Below are 21748 nucleotides of genomic sequence, written 5' to 3' on the forward strand. Positions count from 1 at the left end.
AGCTGCTCTGGGAATGTGTATCCCATTCCTGTACTCAAACATATATGTTACCCCATATAGGGTAAAGAACTATTTCATTGGAGGGTATAGTGGAATGTTGTTTTGCTGGACCATATAATTAAGTGCTGTACGAATAAACGTGGAAGGATTTGATAGCTTGAGTCTCTGTGTCATATCTTTCTTCCCTTAGCTGAGCCGCGCTGAGATGGGGATTGCAGATCAAGAAAATGTATTAAATACATTAAATGATGAAATTATCTAACATTGGGATTAATTTCGAAGAGAGTGGATGGAGCGTAGGAAGCTATATTGAAAAAAGTATAATTCTGGCCATTTTCCTGTGAACCATGATCCTAGAAAGTAACCACCGAGTCCTATGGAGGGAGCCGCGTCCGTGAATAGGGACATGTCATCCGGAGATTCACGGCAGCCATCATCGATTAGTAGGTAGGAGAGGTTGTCTACAGAATGAGCTAGTGTGGGGAGGCGGGAAACGAAGGAGTGGCCTTGAGGAATGATAACCATGGCAAAATTGAGGTGGCTTTATAGGGACTGGAGATTGCGTCATGAGGCCCAAACTGACCAGAGAACGATGTGCAAATAGACCTGATCCTGTCATGTTTCTTTAGGCAGGAAAGCTTGCGTGTTTAGGGAATAGAGCGTGATGCCTAGAAATTCAAGAGATGTGGCCTTTTCTTTTCTTTTTTTTTTTTTTTTTTCTTTCTTCCTCGAGCTGGAGCAAATAGAATGAGAAGAATAATGTCTCCGCTTCGTAAGAGTTTTTTTCACTTGATAGGTTCTTCAGCCCTTGAGAGTGTTGCTTCTCTCAGGATTTTGTCATATAATGAGCAGTTTGGCACCCATGCTCGACAAAAGTTAAATAAACCCAAGAAGCTTTGCATTTGAGCCTTTGTTTTAGGGTGTGGGAAGGTAGTAATCGTCTTCACTCTGTCTGTGGAGAGACGTACTGTTCCTTCCTGTAGTTCATGACCCAGATTGATAGCTCAGTTTCACCCATTGCAACTTTTCTTTTGATGCCTTGAAGCCAGCCTTCGATAATACATTGCACACAATAGTTGAAGTGGCTGTGCATGACTTGATGTCCGGGCCGGAAAGCAGGATGTCGTCAGCATATTGCAATAGACAGGTGGAAGCTTGATGTCCTTCAAAGTAGCATGCACTACAGCAGAGAACACAGCAGGCGAGTCTTTAAATTCCTGGGGCATTCTGTTACTGTTGGCCTCCATATGTGAATGCGAACAGCGGCTGCATAACAGGCATGACTGACACTGAAGCATGCAGAACACAATTTAATAATAGTAAAATGAGTGTGGTCTGCTGGAATTTAGATAATATTAGTGAACACATCCGGCACCACTAGTGACAATGGCATTAATTTTTTCAACTCTTGCGTTAATCGGCATGTATTTTTAGTTTTCTACATAGGATTAATTGATACAAACAATACCCCATAATGACAACCTGAAAAAAGTTTGTTTGAAATCTTTGCAAACTAATTAAAAATAAAAAATAAATTAAAATCACATCTACATAAGTATTCACAGCCTTTGCCATGACACTCAAAATTGAGCTCAGGTGCATCCTGTTTCCACCGATCATCCTTGAGATGTTTCTACAACTTGATTGGAGTCCACCTGTGTTAAATTCAGTTGATTGGACATGATTTGGAAAGGCACACACCTGTCTATATAAGGTCCCACAGTTAACAGTGCATATCAGAGCACAAACCAAGCCATGAAGTCCAAGGAATTGTCTGTAGACTTCTGAGACAGGATTGTATCGAGGCACAGATCTGGGGAAGGGTACAGAAAAATTTCTACAACACTGAAGGTCCCAATGAGCACAGTGGCTTCCAGTTTGGAACCACCAGGACTCTTCCTAGAGCTGGCAGCCCGGCCAAACTAAGCAATCGGGGAGAAGGGCCTTAGTCAGGGAGGTGACCAAGAAACCGATGGTCACTCCAGCGTTTCTCTGTGGAGAGAGGAGAAAATTCCAGAAGAACAACCATCTCTGCAGCACTCCACCAATCAGGCCTGTATGGTAGAGTGGCAAGACAGAAGCCACTCCTCAGTAAAAGGCACATGACAGCCACCCTGTAGTTTGCCAAAAGGCACCTGAAGGACTCTCAGACAATGAGAAACAAAATTCTCTGGTCAGATGAAACAAAGATTTATCTTTTTGGCCTGAATGGCAAGCATCATGTCTGGAGGAAGCCAGGCACCGCTTATCACCTGGAAAATACCATCCCTACAGTGAAGCATGGTGGTGGCAGCATCATGCTGTGGGGATGTTTTTCAGCGGCAGGAACTGGGAGACTAGTCAGGATCGAGGGGAAGATGAATGCAGCAATGTACAGAGACATCCTTGATGAAAACCTGCTCCAGAGTGCTCTGGACCTCAGACTGGGGTGAAGGTTCATCTTCCAACAGGAAAACGACCCTAAGCACAAAGCCAAGATAATGAAGGATTGGCTACAGAACAACTCTGTGAATGACCTTGAGTGGCCCAGCCAGAACCCAGACTTGAACCCGATTGAACATCTCTGGAGAGATCTGAAAATGGCTGTGCACCGACGCTCCACATCCAACCTGATGGAGCTTGAGAGGTCCTGCAAAGAAGAATGGGAGAAACTGCCCAAAAAATAGGTGTACCAAGCTTGCAGCATCATACACCATAAGACTTGAGGCTGTAATTGGTGCCAAAGGTGCTTCAACAAAGTATTGAGCAAAGGCTGTGAATAATTATGTGCATGTGATTTTGTTTTTTATTTTTAATAAATTTGCAAAGATTTCAAACAAACTTATTTCACGTTGTCATTATGGGGTATTGTTTGTAGAAAGTTGAGGAAAATGATGAATTTAATCCATTTTGGAATAAGGCTGTAACATAACAAAATGTGGAAAAAGTGAAGCGCTGTGAATACTTTCCGGATGCTTTGTTTATGGTAATTATTTGCATATAGCCAGCGTCTCTGTCAATGTTAGTGAAACTGTTTTATATCCATTTTGGCACTGGATGAAAGGAAATGGAGATGTTGTACCCTTGCTTGTATCTTTCTTTGAATATGAATCTAATACGGCCGCGACTGCAGCTGCAGCGAAAGAGTTGCCCTTTAATTGTGTTAAATCGGGATACAACAGTGTGCATGGTGTCATTGGGAGGTTAGTGGTTAAAGCTTTGTTCACGACAATATCATATTTAGGTGGCATGCTCTGAAACCGTGTCCGCTGCGTGCATTTGATTAGTATCTTTTCTTTCAGGACCTTTGTCCAGGAATGGTTTTATTTTCTTCCACACCAAGTATGACACTTTTATGTATTTATAATCCCACTGAGGGTCCTTTCACCCTTTTTAACCATAGATTTGGATTTGCTCATGAATTGATCTAATTATGTTTTTTCCTTTTTTTTTCTTTTTTCTTACTCCTTTCTCTGACCACCCAACCAAATTGCTTATATACGGCTCAGTATTATAATCTTGTTTATTGCAAAACATCCATTGTTTTGGAGTTTCGTTCGATAGAGCATGGCTTATTTCCTGCCCCATAATGTCACCCTTTTAATAATACTACAATAAAATTCCCCGATCGACATGGTTCATGCAGAACAATAATGCAGATCAAATTTTCTATATTCTCCATCTTTTCCTTAGGACAATTTCTGTCCTCTTCTTATCCATACCAGAATAAGGATATCCTTTAAACTACTGCTGCGGTCGTGGGGTTTTTCCAATTTATAATAAGGTTAAACCTTCCTTCCTATTTATAATAAGGCAAAATCATCTCTTTGAAGAGGCCACCGAGCAGAGTTATTATCAGAGTTAATATTGAGCCAAATTAAACTATGTTTTACTCAATCTCTCATCAGACAGGTTAATACTTGATAATTAAATCAGTCTTACCTGTCTGGAGAGATCTCGACGAGCCCCCAAATCTGTTACATAATTTTTTCATTCAATGGCTAATTTTTTTTTTCTTGATCTGCAATCCCTGTCTCGATGCGGCTCAGCTGAGGGATGAAAAAATGACACAGCGACCCAATGCTATCAAATCCTTCTTCAACGTTTATTGTTCAGCACTTCGTTATATGGTCCAGAAAAACCACATTCCACTGGACCCCCACCAATGAAATAGTTCTTTACACTATATGGGTATAACATATATGTTTGAGCTACGTTGGATACGTGAGGAAACTCATTCCTATAGAACATCGTTTGAACAGGGAACAGCTGCAGCTACACCAACAAAAGAAGTTTAAAAGAGGCCTTCATTATTCCACTTATATATATCTATATATCTATATATATATATCTATATATATATATATATATATATATATATATATATATATATATATATAATATTTATGTATATTTATTTAAAGATAAGTAAAATTTGAACAGAAACTTGCTTTTTCCTTCTGGGTGTTTTCTTTTACCTATTACAATGAACTGAAAAAGAGTTAGATTGTATGTGGAGAGAGGAGAGCAGGAGAAAGGAACGGAATGATTTTATGCTAATCTGGCCCGTGGTTCTGTTATTAACAACATACCTCATTTCAATACGACATTTACGCTGAATATTGATCCCTCTCTGGGGAAGCCATTGATTCAGTTCCATTTTATAATGGATACAAAATAAAACTAATTGTCATACTTTTGCAGTGTCTTAATCAGCTTTGTGTTTGCTTTGAGATTGAGGTTAGTGTTGCTGAAGCGGAAGCACAGAGAACTGAGTTTCTTTATGCATTCACATCAAATGTCTGTTTCTGTATGCCTGATTTTGTCTGTCAGCAGATTCTGACCTCTGACTTTTTGGCTTACTTATCATGTGTCACTCTGTCAAGGGAAGAAAGACAGATAAACTGTAGCTAATGAAGCTGTCAGCATAGAGAGCTAATTTCCATCCTTCACACCACCACCTCAACTAATTAATTAGACAGAGTGAATGCACCAGATGATGCATTCTGATTGTTCCAGAAGCATTGACAGCAAAGACACCAAGACAGATCAATACTCTTGTTTAGTTACTGGTTGCTGATATGTCCAGTCCACAAACATTTCTAAAAGTAATAGTTAAGGTCCTGGATGCTGATTGGTTTATAAAGTGTTCCAGTCACGCTAAACATTACACAATAGCGTAATTGCAATTATGTAAAACACCTGTTTATCAAGCTACTATATAACACTGTGTTGCAATCATATAATTGTATTATTTTCAGGGCTTTTCCGGGCTGCTATTAATTATATGCAAAAAAACATATAAAAAAAGCAATTTCTCAGGCCTCCTGACCCATGCGTAAATTCCGTGATAAATGCTTTTTCCATCTAAGCAATTCAAGCTTAAAGTGCATGTAACTTTCTCTTTTTATGAGCCACATCAGCAAGAAGCAGTCAGCATTGACTCAATTAACCCCACATGCACTGTAGCAATTACAAGTGGATTACAAGTGAGTTTAATTTATGCCTTGATAATTATACATCTTGGTCATTATGTCAAAGTGAAAAGGCATGAGAGGATGTGTGTCACGATGATTTTATGGGAGGTAAGTTTGTTCCTAGACCATGTACACAGTAATACATTTTCAGTTCAAAATCGTCTAAGTTACAGATGTAACCTCCATTCCCTGATGGAGGGAATGAGACATGTGTGAAAATTCACCTTCTCTCTTGAGAGCCTTTTGCATCTCTGATCTATAAGAAAAGGCCTATGAGAAATTGGCAGATAGAATTTGCATGTCCCGCCCCCGGACATACAGGTATAAAGGGAGGGAAATGCGTCTGTTTCATTCAGGATTTTTCTGATGAGCCGACAATAAGGTTCGGCCGCAACAGTGGCTCGGTTCAGCGACATGGCCGGGAGGACACAACGTCTCGTTCCCTCTATCAGGGAATGGAGGTTACATCCATAACCTAGACATTCCCCATCTGTCGCTCACTTCGATGTTGTGTCGAAGAAGCAACACTAGGGGTCCAATTTAAATCACGCCATGCGCTGAGCTGTGTACTGCTGACATAGGAGCGGCCAGGTATTTTAGTGCCAAAGCAAACAGCTGTGCCAGGCTTCACGTACCCTTCCCCAACGCCATATAAAAGCATCAAAGCCTTCTGGTTCTTTCCCCCCGAAAGGGAAAAATTCTACGTGCCAAGCATGGGAGCAGGCCGCGCCAGCCGGGCCTTTTCTCTCTCTATGTTTCTCGCATAGTTAAAGTGGCTGGGGCCATCTTAACACTATCATATGTATTGGGGAAGGCGATCTTTCCCAGTTTTCCTATTCATTCAGGGGGAAAAGACCCTGCAGAGACCACACCTGCCCAGACTGGGGGAGGTAAATAGTGGTGAAATACATCACATGGGGTTTTAGGTCACATGTGGAGAATGGCGCAGTGATAGATCCTACCTCATTGGGAGGGAGGAGCTGCTACAAACACGGCGACCGGGGGTCCGTGAGGACTGCCCAAGGGAGACGCGGGTGCGGTCGCAAGGGGACCGAACCGTGGAAAATACACAAAGGGGGAAAAGTCCACGTGGGAGCCCGTCCTGTGGAGCACCTATTCCAGTACAGGGTAAATTGAGTACCCGCATTGGTCTTGGTCAGCGAATTCCTCCGCTGAATTCGCAGACCAGAGGGCTAGGGATGAGTCATCCAGGGAGCCAAGTGCGTGGGATTTCCTAGGGTAATGGCACACGGTATTACCTCAGCCGAGGGAAAGGGCGCTATGTGCCCTTTCCCTCCGCTGAGATAATACATGCTGACAAACTGACCGGGTGGACAGCTTGTCAGCATGTACCGAGAATGCGGTTGCCTGCTTCCCGAAGCGGGGCAAGGGCTGCCTCTGCAACCTTAGTGAAGACGCGAGGGGACAGGGACATGCCGAAGGGGAGGACCTTGTACTGATACGTCTGGCCGTTGAACGCGAACCGTAGAAAGGGTCGGTGTTGAGGCAATATTAAGACGTGAAAGTACGTGTCCTTAAGGTCTACCGCTGAAAACCAATCTAGATGCCGTACACAAGTTAGAATGTGTCTTTGCTTGAGCATTTTGAACGGGAGTTTGTGCAAAGCCCGGTTGAACACTCGCAATTACAAATCGGTCGTAAGCCGCCACCTTTCTTGGATACGATGAAGTAAGGGCTGTGGAAACCCTTCTTCATCTCGGTTGGAGGGACAGGCTCTATCGCATTTTTGAGTAAGAGAGTCAAGATTTCTGCGTGCAGGGATTTCGTCGTGTACTGAATCTCGTGGTTCCTGAACTACCCTAGTGCAGATCTTTAAGAGCCTTGGCCTGGTGGACTTGCAGGAGGGTCATGGCATGCAGGGTGGAAGCGGCCTGTCCGGTGGCGCTGTAGGCTTTGGAGGTCAGTGAAGACATCATCCTACAGGCCTTGGAGGGGAGCACAGGGCGACCCCGCCAGGTGGTGGCGTTCTCGGGGCACAGGTGGATCGCAACTGCTCTGTCCACCTGGGCTGGCGCTGTGTACCTGTGGGCCACTCCGCCATCGAGGGAAGTGAGAGTGGATGAGCGAGAGGTATGTTGACGGGTGGAGAAGGGTGTCCTTTACGAACTCGTCAGCTCATCATGCACTTCCGGGAAGAAAGGAACCGAGGGGGTGCTCTGAGCGGCGCACAGACCCAAGGAGCCAATCATCCAGCCGCGAAGGCTGTGGGGAGGATGGAGGGTTCCAGTCCAGCCCTACACTGACGGTGGCCCGGGCAAGCATGTCGGACATCTGGGCGTCAGCCCAGTCGAGTCATCCGTGTCAGATGCCGGACCAGCTGGAGTGGAGTTCCTTCTGAGGAAGGAAAGCCGCGACCGCAACATTGCCATGGTCATGTTCTCGCAGTGAGAACATGAGCCATTCACAAACGCTGCCTCGGTGTGATCGCTGCCCAGACACACGAGACAGCGCCTGTGGCCGTCAGAAGCAGAGAGCACTCTACCGCATCCAGGAACTACACAGGGGCGGAAGGGCATCTTTATGAAGACGTGAAAAGGACGTTCAACGCCAGCTGTGTATATGCTCTTTTAGAGAAAATAACTCTTTTAGAGAAATAAACTTTTTTACTGCGCTGTCGAAGCGCCCAGGTGAAACGCAGCACTGCTGTGCAGAGAAGGAAAAAGCCACTGATATCCAACAGCAATCGCTCAGAGATGGGAGAAACAGTGTGTGACTCGCAGCTCGCTGTATACACAACCAGTCGGCTAAAAAAAGAAAATTTCTGAATGAAACTGATGCATTTCCCTCCCTTTATACCTGTATGTCTGGGGGCGGGACATGCAAATTCTGTCTGCCAATTTCTCATGTATCAGAGATGCAAAAGGCTCTCAAGAGAGACCCCTAGTGTTGCTTCTTCGATCCCTCGTGTCACTTCTTCGACACAACGTCGAAGTGAGCAACAGACGGGGAAACATTGATTTTCGCTAGGTTTACGCCTCTCATCCTCTCATCCATCTCCTCCACAGAAAACAGAGACTTTCGAAAACACTCTCTTGTATCACATAATTTGGAAAGCAATGATAATAGGAAGCTAAATTCTGAGTTTTCAAATGATAACATATTAGTGTGGATGTGAAGTGGAAGTCCCTTACCTCCCGTAAAATCACTGTAACAAATGCATGGTACATAATTAATAGAAATTTTACAACTTAGTCTGTCAGATATTTGCAGCACAAATACCATAACATACTATGATCTACTGTAAGATAAATACAAGACAGGTTTCTGCCTTGAAATGATGTTGAAGTCTTTATTGCAGTTTCATAGTAACAAGTACATGAAGCCCTTTGGATTCGTCAGTCAGCACTGAATAATGAACATTCTCAACTCATATCTTTATGTAGTTTGTAAAAATAATAATTTTGATTTAAATGAAGTTACGCTCCTAATGTAAATTAGATTTGGTAAAGTTTTGGTGCCCATTTGTCTGAGATGGCTCTCTCATTGCCGCTTCCATGTATAATTGTTTTATGTCTCTGAGAACGTCATAACCCATATGTTGTGACACAAAGTTGTAGACCTTTGCCTGTCTCTATGATAAATAAGCCATCTGGGTTGAAGCAGTGTATTTAAACAAATTGGGTTGAGTGGAATTCACATAGAGGCAAACTGCATTTCTTACACTACTATATGAACACTGCTTAAAGTAATATTCTGAAAATACAGTATAGCTGCAGTCAACCTCATACGGTTCATTTTTAGAAGTCACTAAGCCTGCTGAAGCAAAAGGTTATATAAATAATAATTAAAGCAGATTCCACACATCTCTATTTGATACATAGTTGTGACAAGCCGATTTACTATTTTGACAAGCAGCTTGTGAATTTCACCTCTTGATACATGACATTGATTTTGATTCTGAAAAATTATTACAAAAAGAGGGTTATATATATGACCTAGAGAAAGTCTGAAGTATGACATGAGAAATAAATTTAAATGAAAAATTGAGTACCAACTTATTGATGTTTCAAGGGATTTGTTGAGAATATCAAATATCAAAGCAGTTTACATGTATTACTTTTAGACTTGTTGTCAAATAGTATGTCTGTTAATATTTAATTCTGACTGACATTTGATATGATCCTTTTCTTCTTAAAATGTAGTTAAAAAAAGGTTTTCTCAAATGTTATTTTAAGTTAATGCTGTTTTTTAAAATAGATATTTGTTAGACAATTTTTCTGAATTCCCAGCTGTCTTCCTCTCTCATGCTGACCTGTACTTGTTGTGCCACAGATTCAAGGGCCACATTTGGTTTTTTTTATTCAGTTTTTTACTGATCCTGTCCTTTATCTTTTCCAAGGTTACCTCCCTCTTTTAACAGGGATGCCTTGCTTTGACAGGGTTGTCTTCAGAATGACCGTGAAAAGGGCAAAGGGAGTGACTCACTCAGAAAAAAACATCTAGTCCTGTTATATGCAAAGCTGAAAACAGGACACTGTTTTGCTGTAAAAAAAAACACCATAAAATTTACATTAACCAAACCCAGAGCAACATTACACTGTCAAATTTACATTAAACAAACCTGTTAATGTAACCAGATTCAAAAAGCATGTTTAATGCATGAATTTAGGCAGGGGCAGCATGGCCATAGGGAGAACCGGGACATTTCCCGGTGTGCCAGACTCGAAACGGGGCCGAACGTGCTGCGATAAGCTGAAAATGTCACATATTGTCCTGTGGTCACCTGCCTTGCCTCCTGACCCGGTCCCTGTCCTGTGGCCTCCTCCCAAGCCTCCTGACCCGGTCCCTGTCCTGTGGCCTCCTCCCAAGCCTCCTGACCCGGTCCCTGTCCTGTGGCCTCTTCCCTGGCCTCCTGACCCAGTCCCTGTCCTGTGGCCACCTCCCAGACCTCCTGACCCAGTCCCCGTCCTGTGGCCGCCTTCCAGGCCTCCTGACCCAGTCCCCGTCCTGTGGCCGCCTTCCAGGCCTCCTGACCCAGTCCCCGTCCTGTGGCCACCTCCCAGGCCTCCTGACCCAGTCCCCATCCTGTGGCTGCCTCCCAGGCCCCCTGATCCAGTCCCCGTCCTGTGGCCGCCTCCCAGGCCTCCTGACCCAGTCCCTGCTCTATTGCCCACCTCCCAGGCCTCCTGATCTGCTCCCTGACCTTACCATGTTCCTCTACTCTCCTTGCCCCCTGTGCCCCCTAGGACTGCCTGTTTGCTCCTTGTGCCCCCGAGCCTCTTGTTTTCCACTTCACTCCATGGGCGATTTTTTTTTTTTTTTTTGGAGCGTCTGGAATCCGGGCTCTGTCACATATTCCCTGTTGTCTTTTGTTTTTGTGCTTTTATGTTGAAGTTCTTGTTTAGTTCTTGTTTCCTGTTAGTTTTTTGTAGTTCTTTGTGGTTTAATTTTATGATTGGTTTTCCCCTGATTGTTTCTCATTCTCTGATGGTTTCCCCAGGTGTTCCTTGTTTTCCCTTGTGTATTTAAGCCCTTGTTTCCCCAGGTTTATTTGTCAGTTCTTGTGCTAAGAACTGACAAATGATCTGTGCTAGGTTCCCTGCCTTTTCATTTATTCTGTGCTTTCTTATTTATTTGAATTCTGAGCTTTCTTTTTTATTTTAATAAATCTGCGTATAGATCCTCATTCCTCGCCTGCCTCATCACAGAAACAGACTGCCGCGTTATGCGGAACAGGCCGTGTCAGGCTGATGAGGGCCATGAAACGGCGCCGCAATATGCCGAAGGGGGCCACGATATGCAGAAAAGGACAGTGATGCCACCAATTGTTTTATGATTATTCGTTTTGTTTAAAAAATACAAAAGCAAGAAATTAGTTAATTTCTCATGTTTATCATGAATATAATATGAATATACAGCTTGAATATTTGATTAACACATGTGGGTGGGTCTGAAATGCGATTGGTCAACTTGCGCTGTCATCTGTCCTGCCTCAATCAAAGCCATCAGAATAAGAGTTCAACAAAACACAGCTCTACAGATGGATAAATCAAATTTTTTATTCAAAACATTATCATTCTTCCAAACATTAGACCAGTGGTTCCCAAACTTTTTAAAGTGGCGTACCCCTTCAAACATTCAACATCCTTTCACGTACCCCCTCTCTAACGCATAGATAGAATTCACGCAAGGTCATTTGAAAATAGGTCTGTTTAACACAGTTATCTTTGTAAAACAACTCCTTTATATTAAACATATTATTTCTGTACATGTTTTGTACATGTATATTAATTATATAAATACTGAATAAATGGCTTACCGATTGAGTTGGGAATGCTAGATATGATATAACTGCATAACCTGAAAACTTCCCCTCACGGTATGCAAGAATGGCTTTCCGTTCTGTGCCTGGAATTTCGCATCACTGCAGGTATATATGCAGGTATATACGGCATTGCCAGCTGAATTCGAGTATTGCGGGTAAGTATCTGTGCAATTGTGTGGTCAGCTCAATGTGCTTTTTAATGTCACATTTGACACTGTTAGCAATGTTGAGCTCATTTGCTGAAAAAATATTATGCAACAATGTAAAAACAGGTCTCTACCTTACGAGCAATTGTGACTGAAAATTACTGCGTGTGAATATGGAAAATGATTTATGAACTTATACCATCACAATCAAAACTCCCTATGCATTTAACCTTAAATAGAAATTACGTTTTAAACTGCGAAAAAAAATTAAAATAAACTAAAATCATGGACCACTGACATGTGCGAGTCTGGTAAAAAAGTATTTTACTTGCCATCACTTAGCTACGTCACCTAGCACTGGGCTGGGCTAACGAATAAAAGATACTTGTGTGACGCATGACGCTTGAGTTGTTCCGTTTTTTTTAACTCAACGTTCAACATTCAAAGCATCATTTATTTATTTTATTTGGAAAATGAGAAACGGAGGAACATGGACCAAAATCAACTTCTGACAGATGTGTTTTGTTTTCTTTACATTCCTCTAACTACCTTTAGTTTTCTTGCTATTTCATTGGCTGTTGCTCATTGTTGCAGTCTCACTAGTCAGAACAGCGCACACACCTGGCCAAAATTAAATTTGACAGTTGCAGTGTCTTACAAGTGCACACACCAGAAGAATGATGAGTGTGTGCTGCAAGTTGGTAATGATTTTGTGCTTCCTGCTGCTGTTGCAAACTTACAACTAGCAAGCCATGCTATTTTAGTGTTTGATTGGCTTTACTTGAATATACAGAAAGGGCAAATAAGGACAGATCCAGTTCTTCAGGGTATTGCAAACATGACCTCTTTTACCACTGGAATAATAATGATGAAGATGGATGAGTATGCAGGAGAGGGCTTCAGTACTTAGTTAAAAGACATGAATTCTGTCTAGTCATTAAACATAATAGCCTTCATATTCAAATGGGACCAAAATTCAACCACCCACAATTGCAGAAGAATCTTTCATTTGTCTGGAGGTGAAGAGATCAGGCACTTCTCGCATATACACCAATTAGTTCCAAGGACTTTCAGAAGCTGTTAGTTCTACAGAATACTTTAACATTCATCACTGTTCAAAGAGGGGAAATCGTGCCTCTTTTCAGCGACACGCTCATGATGTCCTAGTTATATTTAATATATATCTCTTTTGCTTAACTTAACTATGTCTCTGAAATGTCAGTCCTTTTTCATCTGACATCACCAAACCCTATTTTTTTAAAAGCTCCCTTACAACCTTCCAACCCCTTGGCTCTATTAATTATGACTACTTTTTCCCAATGGATAAAATCAAGTCTATATTTTTTCTTTTGTCAAATATCTTGTTTCACATGGAAATACATCAGATTATGGAGGTACAATGATTTGCGAACATCATTTCATGCTGACTTAAAGGGAAAGTTCAACCCAAAATGTAAATACTGTAATTATTTACTCACCCTCATGTGGTTCCAAACCTGTACGTTTTTGTTTTTCTGTTGAAGACACACATGGCAACAGCAGACTTGCAATATAATTGTGACAGGGCGGAGGGCGGGGCCAGGTCATAATTCCGCACACCAGGCCCCTAATCAGGCTAATCAAGTCTCAGAGCGGGATAAAGGCCGACTGGAAGCTGCTGTGTGTGTGAGAGAGAGAGAGAGAGAGAGAGAGAGAGAGAGAGAGAGAGAGAGAGAGAGAGAGAGAGAGAGAGAGAGAGAGAGATTTACGAGCAGCTGTCCGACACCTGTGTGTGTGTGTGTTTGTATTTTTGTTTAGTTCTTCATTAAACTATTATTTATATCGTCAAGCCGGTTCTCGTCTTCTCCTTTTCCTTAAACCCTTTACAATAATGTATGAGTTAATTGGAAATTTCTATATGCTTTTAAGGTGCTTTTTGTCCTTCTTGAAGATTAACAGCCCCAGGTTGCAATGAACTGTCATTGTATGGCAAGAGCTGTTTACTGTTTCTTTAAAAATGTCCACTTTTGTGTTTCACTGAAAGAAAAAAAAAAAACAGTATACAGGTTTGGAACAATTTGACAGTGAGTAAATATGATTTTTTTTAGTTAGAGAAAACTATTCCTTTAAAGATGCAATGCACTTTACTCACGCAACAATTTTTCTCTTCTTTAACGGCTATATAATCAAATTGTGCCCAACACAGGATGATTGAAGTAAGAACACACCATGGACTGAAACAAAACTGAAATCGCAAAAAAGAAATAAGCCCAGCAGAAAGGACATTTAAGAATTACAATTTTGCAATAGCTTACCCACAAGCTGTCTCAGTTGAATTTTTTATAGTAAGGGTGCATCAGACACAGCAAATCACTCTAACATTTCATGAAACATTTTATCACTTAAATGTGGTGTCCCTAAAAATGTCTTTGCCATAATTACTTCATTAACAAATGAGAAAGTGGGTGATCAGTAAGTAATAACGAACTAATAACTGAGGTAGTTCACTGTTATGTAATTAATAATAACTGAATATGATTTGCCTCATTGAGAACTATTAACTAACTATGGCTAATTTTAACTACTAATTAATTACTGATCAAAACATTAACATGTGTCTAAAATTTGAATGATTGTTATTATTGTGAGCATGAACATGAAATTCACCTTCAAAATGCCTCACGTGCGTTCTTTGCTGGAATTAATTTGTGAACGTAACAGCTCTCTAAATCAAGGCTACAGTGTCGGCTAGATTATCATAGTCAGCTTACCTTACAGAAATATAGGGATGTAAGTGCCCAACCCAGGTATTCCTTGAGATATCTATTCTGTTCATTACAAATTATTAACTTTAGCAGGTTTGATATTGCTGGAGGTCTTTTTGAAATCATTTTGGTAACCCATATGTAATGAGTAAAGTGTTACCACATAAACATGAAGGAATTACTATTATTTTAAAGTGAGGGTCATGGTAACACATTATTAATTAATGAATCTACGCTTGAATATGTATATGTTTTAACAAAATATTTTTACAATATTTTTTTTTTTGACATAGTATGTAGCATGTACAATATGTAGGTTAATCTTACAAGAAGTGTTTAATTTTATGTGAAGTTCATTTTTTTATTTAACTTTTTTTCTGAATAACTTCATGGATCCAATGAAAAAAAATGAGTGTCAAGTCCATCAAGCTTCTAATGCAATCGGGGTTCGCCATATTCGATGCTCACGCTAAAACTGAAAGAAGAGTGAGTGCGATTTTGCTCTGCCCTCCCGTAGATCTGCCTCCACATGATAAACATTAACACACATTCTGTTCTGTTCATACTGAACATAGGCAAATTAGGAAATATGTCATATTAATTGAATAAAAATTGTACGTATTTACAGAGTGTACTGTCAAGGACGGAAGTACAAAGGTGGAATCAGCCTCGAGCGAAGTCCTCGGCGGTGTTGACGAAGAGGCCGAACTGGGAGACAGGGGCATCGAGGAAGCGTGTCTTGTCCGTCTTGCGCATCTCGACCAAGTTCAGCCACAGATGATTACATAACATAATGTATTCAAAACATTAGGATATAAGTAACACAATATTCCTTGAGTATTCTCAATAAAATGGTAAATGACTACTTAAGCAAAAGCATCCACAACATACAACATAGCTGATATCAGTGTGTACTGCTAATGTGCGGTGTATGCATTCAAGTCTCATCATCCTTGAGCCATGAGGGAGGCCAATGAGCTCATGCCAGACACCCCTCGCTGTGCTGGGAGTTCGCCATTGCATCAAAGTCAGCAGTTTCCTCTGGAAGCTCAGAAACAGCACCGAGTAACTGATCTGATCGTGCCAGTTGTAAGGAGCGCCATTTCCTCCCATCCTTTAATAAGTTGGTATTTTTACCTACTTGATGTTCATTCTCAACAGGGTCAGAAAATTTGCAATATCCCTTTGGCACATGTAACCGTTTGCGCACCTGCACCCGCATCCTGTAAATTTTTTTAAGAAAACTTTGCATCTGTGTAGCTTTGATTGTTAACATAAAACTTGCACGTAAACATTCGATAGTGGAAGAGCAATGGCAGGTGGATTATGAATGACATTCAGTTTAGTCCACATCTTTCGTCCATGGAGCAACTCAAAGAGCGAGACCCCAGTGGTGTCATGTGGGGTGGAACGATAGATGTGAAGAAAGTCAGTAACAGTGCGTTTCCATGACTTGGATTGTACTATGGCTGACTGTATACACTTCTTATGAATGGTGCTGATGTGAATTGCTGCCCCATAATCCATTACTGTGTTAAATGGACTGACAATATCCATGCCCAGTTTAAACCATGGCGTATCTGGAAAAGGCACCTGTTGAAGAGGAGCAAAGGTTTGTGCCGATTTATCTAGTTTTTGATGCAACTCACATTTTGAGACTTGAGACCGTTCCAGGGAACCAGTACAGTTAGCATAAGCATTGTGTGGCAGGGTGGAGGGCAGGGCTGGGTTGTGATTATACACACCTGGTCCCTTATCAGGCTAATTAAGCGTCCGAGAGGGATAAAGGCCTATGGCAGAAGGTGGTGAGAGAGAGAGAGATAGTTTACGGACACTTCTATCATGTGTGTTTTGTCTTTTGTTTAAGTTTATTATTAAAATATTATTTATATTGACAAGCCGGTTCTCGCCTCCTCCTTTCCATTGAACTACGTTACACATTGCTTAGTCTGCACAATTCCTTGGTGGCTCTTGTGTGGGAGCGTTAACAATGTGTGTCATAAAGTCACTGGTACTAGTAAGCGTGTGTTCACAGTGGTCAGTTCAGGGTACAAGGACGCGGCAGTTTCAAACTCAGCTGGTGAGATCTCATTTGGGCTATAGACAGTAAAGCAATCAATTCTGGTTCATCATCAGTGTCAAGAGCAGAGGAAAGGGCTAATCGCTGCACAGTTCAATGAGCCAGCACAATACACAACGTCATAAGTGAAACACAGGAGGCAGGCTGAAAACTGAGCAATGCGCATCCCGGCATGTCCGACTCCTCGTGTAGACAGCAAATTTGTAAACGCCTGGTGTTCAGTGCACAGTGTGAATCACCTGCTCCACAGGTATGTCCGCTACTTTTTGATTGCCCAAACACACGCTGTAAAGCAGTTCAATGGAAAGGAGGAGGCGAGAACCGGCCTGGCGATATAAATAATATTTTAATGAATAACTTAAACAAAAGACAAACACACACACATGACGGACATGTCCGTAAACTATCTCTCTCTCCCGCACCATCCTCCGCAGTCAGCCTTTATCCCTCTCAGAGGCTTGATTAGCCTGATAAGGGACCGGGTGTGTAGAATCTGACCCGGTCCCGCCCTCTGCCCTGCCACACATGCCAACACATCTTTCTCCACAATTGAATGATGCCTTTCAGTTTGAGTCAGATTCTGTGAAGCAAATGCCACAGTGCGTTCAACATAGTCCAGATGCACCTGCGATAATACTGCTCCTAACCCATAATCCAACGCATCCGTGGACACAATAACTGGCAGTTCTGGGTTGAATAAGGCAAGTGCTATGCTATACACTAGATATTTCTTAATGTCCAGAAAGCTTTGCTGAGCCCTGTAATTCCATTTTAATTCGTTGTCCCAATGCAGGCAGGCACACAGTGGCTCCACCACAGTCCCGTAACTAGGTATACATTTGTTATACCAGGACAGCATACCCAAAAGGAGCAAAGGCTGGAAGCATCCATAGGGGCCAGGGCCTGAGTGTTTGCTTGCAAGTGTTCTTCATGTCTCGGTTCATTATGTGTACAAGAAAGTGCAAGGATGATTGACGTAAATTACACTTTTTCTCATTCATTCGCAGGCCAGCCTCACAGAGACATTTAAGCTCAGTATTAAAGGCAGTGTCATGATGTCATCCAAGTAGTTTTGTACACTGGGAACTCCTTTCAGTATGATTGACATCATTTTCTGAAATGCAGATGGGGCTGGTGCGAGGTCATATGGATTACGGCGAAAACCGGAACAGTCTGTCATGTTATATAAAGGCTGTGAGGTCACGGCTATCTGGATGGAGTGGAACCTGATGGTATGCCTTTTCCAGGTCAGTGGTCGAATAAACTGTTGCACCTGACATGGCAGTGAAAATTTCATCCATGTGCGGAAGAGGGTAAGGATCATCTATAACGGGCTTACTGGGTCAATTCAATGCACATTCTGATTCCTCCCATTTTATTTTGTGTTACAACGATCGGGGAGATCCATGGTGAAGCATCCACTTTCTCTATTATACCTGCACTGAGAAAACTGTTCAGTTCATCGAGGAAGAACTGACACTGAAGCACTAGTATCCACAGTCAATTCCACAGATGTAAAGGTCTTTTCTGTTTGGATGCCGACAGCACATTGGATTTAACTAAAGACTCTTGTGCACCTTGCACTCGCTTTCGGAAATTGTGATGTTCTACCACCACATTTACTGACGTGAAATGTGTAATTAAGACAGTAATTGGAGATTCCATTATATCCCCCACTGTCTGGTTGCGTATAAAAATCCTTTGCCCTTCAGTTCCTAAGCAATGAAGCAGAAAATATATTTTCTCCACTCTGGACAAGATCACCTGTAGCTCCCACAACGAGGAGGTAGTTACGAAACATCCTGATCTACGTTTTAAATGGAATGTTGGGTTCACCGCTGCAAGGCAGAAACAATTCTGGAAATGGAGCATTTAACATAGCCATCATCACTCAAAATAGACACAGATCATCTAGCAGCACTCTAGAACTCCAGGAACATTTAGCTGACAGAGAGCGCTTGCAGGTCCCCCGATCCTCTTGATGGACGTGAGCGCGATCAGGAGGGGGTCTTTCATGAGACGGCCTTTAACTTGACTGACTCTAGGGGCTCGAACAGGGCTCTCCAAAGGCCCAGCAGGACCACTGAGAGGTCCCATGAAGGAAAGAGCGCGCCTAGGAGGGTTTAGCCTCCAGGATCCTCTCAGGAACGTGATGATAAAGTAGTGCTTACCAAGGGACTTAACTTCAATTGCGTCGTGGTGCGCTGCTCTAGCAGTTACGTACACCTTCAGGGTGGAGGGGGACAGCCGCCCCTCCAGCTTCTCCAGCAGGAAGGAAAGCACTGACCCGACTGTGCATCTCTGGGGGTCTTCGCTATGGGAAGAACACCACTTAGCGAACACACATCACTTCAGGGAATACAGATGCCTTGTTGAAGGAGCACTTGCCTGAGTGATCGGTTTACCACTGCAGGTGGTAGACCACTTAAGTCTTCCACGTCCCTTCCAGGGACCAGACGTGGATATTCCAGATGTCTGTGCATAGGTGGCAGATGGTGCTCCGTCCTCAGAAAGGACCTTCTTTCTCAGGGGAATTTGCCAGGGATGTTCTGTCGCGAGGAGCGTGCGGTCCGAGAACCAAGTCTAGGTGGGCCAATACGGTGCAAGGGTGACTTGTTCCTCATCCTCCCTGATCTTGCACAGGGTCTGTGCAAATAGGCTCACTTGGGGGAACACGGATTTGTGTGGCCCCGGGGCCAGCTGTGTGCCAGCGCATCTGTGCCGAGGGGGGCTCCCATCTTTGCATACCAAAGCGGGCAGTGGGAGGATTCCCGCGAATAGGTCTACCTGTGCTTTGTCGAAACGACTCCAAATCAGCTGGAGGTGGTGTGGAGTCTCCACTCTCTGCTGAGCATCACCTGCCATGACAGCACGTCCGTAAGTGGCCTGCAGCGACCTCAGCCTCTGCTGACTCCAGAGGAGGAGATGGCGGGTGAGTAGCGACATGCAAGGAGAACGTACTCCACCTTGGCGATTTATATGTGCTAATGTCGCTGTGTTGTCGGATCAGACCAAAACGTGCTTGCCCCGGATCAACGGCAACAGCCTCCACAGGGTGAGCAGTACAGCTAGCAACTCTAGGCAGTTTATGTGCCAACACAGCCGTGGTCCTGTCCAGGAACCAGTGGCTGTGTGCCCATTGCACAGCACCCAGCCCAACTTGGATGTGCCTATGGTGACCACAACTCATTTGGATACTTACTGTAGGGGAACTCCTAGCTGTAGAAATGCAATGTCTGTCAAGGCTGAATAAGTGGCAGCAGAGGGGCATAACAGCCACACGTTGTGTTGCAGCGGCGCCATGCCCATCTCGGGACTCGAGTGTGAAGCCATTGCTGAAACAGTCTCATATGCATCAACCTGAGTGGCGTGACTGCCTCCGAGGATTCCATATGCCCCAGGAGCCTCTAAAAGTGTTTCAGTGGAACCGCTGTCCTCCGTGTGAATGAGTTCATGCAGTTCAGCACTGACTGCACGCACGCGCTAGCTTGTGAGGCGCAGATGCCCACTTCCCTTAACAGGGCAAGAGCTGCCTTTGCGACTTTATACTGATCCTACTTCCGTAGGAAGGGTCTGTGTAGAGGTAAAACCGAGACATGGATGTACGCGTCCGTCAGGTCTACCGGCGCAATCCAATCTTTATGCCGGATGCACGTCAAAATGTGTTTCTGTGTTGGCATCTTGAACAGGAGTCTGTGTAAGGCTCGGTTCAGAACTCGCAGGTAACCCACCGCCTTTCTTTGGCACGATGAAGTACGGGCTGTAGAACCCTGTCCTCATCTTGGCTGGAGGGACAGGCTCTATCACGCCCTTGCGAAGAAGGGTTGCGATCACTGCACGCAGGGTTCTGGCGCTCTCCCCCTGCACTGAAGTGGATGCCGCAGAACCGGATCGGGTGCCTGGAGAACTGAATCATGTAGCCGAGTCGGATGGTCCTGGCCAGCCACTGCGACAGGTTGGAAAGCGTTTGCCAGGGGTCCAAGCTCCGGGTGAGGGGCACTAAGGGGACAATCGAAAGAGACGTTAAGCTGGCCAGGAGGGGAGCTGGTCTCATCTCGGGACTCAATGGGGGCAGATGAGCATGCTGGGGAACGGGAGGTCCGCAGAGATTTTTTCAGCGAGACCGCACCCATTGAACTCCCCAAATCGCTCCAGTGCTAGCCGGGCCGGCCTCGTATCGTAAGTAGAAGGCGCAGTGTGGGGGGGCAGATGAAGTGGCTTTCCCCCGGAAGAAGGAAAGCCACGACCGCAACTTTGCCATGGTCATATTCTCGCATTGAGAACATGAACCATCCACAAACGCTGCCTCAGTGTGATTGCTGCCCAGGCAGGTGAGGAAGTGCCTGTGGACATCGGAGGCGGAGAGATTACAACCGCATCCAGGAATCACACAAAGACGGAAAGGCATCTTTATAAAGACACGTCTTTAAAAAGATGTTCAAGTCAGTGTGTTTGCTCTTAAAGAGGAAATATACTCTTTCAGCAGAAATATACTCTCTTAGTAGCGCTGTCGAAGTGATCAGGGGTATAATCTGCACTAGGCATCCAGAAGGAGAGAAAGCCGCTGGAATGTGCAAAATATACAACAGCATACACTTCTTCGAGGTGAATGGAACAGCACTAGTATTCAGCTCGCTGATACACAACCCCTCGGCTCCGAATAAAAAATCTCAATGAGTGTGGGCATTCCTGCTCCTTTTATACCCATATGTCCGGGGGAGTGGCATGCAAATTCCAGTCGTCAATTCCCATTGGCCTTTTCTCAAAGATTGAGGCGTTTCAGGGCTCTGAAGAGCGACCCCTAGTGTGACTACATCGGCACATCATCGAGAGAGTAACAGAATTGGAACATTTACTACCCAGGAAAAAAATTATTACATGGTGTTATTATCAAGAATACGATTTTTGCCCTAATATCAAAGGTCTTTTTTGAAAAAACAAAATTATGATCCAACATTAGTTTTCTTGATAATAAAATATGATAGTGCCTGGTAACTTGTGCATGTAAAATGGCAAGAAATTTTAGCTTAGTGTAA

This window comes from Xyrauchen texanus, chromosome 35 (assembly GCF_025860055.1).
Source record: "Xyrauchen texanus isolate HMW12.3.18 chromosome 35, RBS_HiC_50CHRs, whole genome shotgun sequence".
Classification (NCBI taxonomy): Eukaryota; Metazoa; Chordata; class Actinopteri; order Cypriniformes; family Catostomidae; genus Xyrauchen; species Xyrauchen texanus.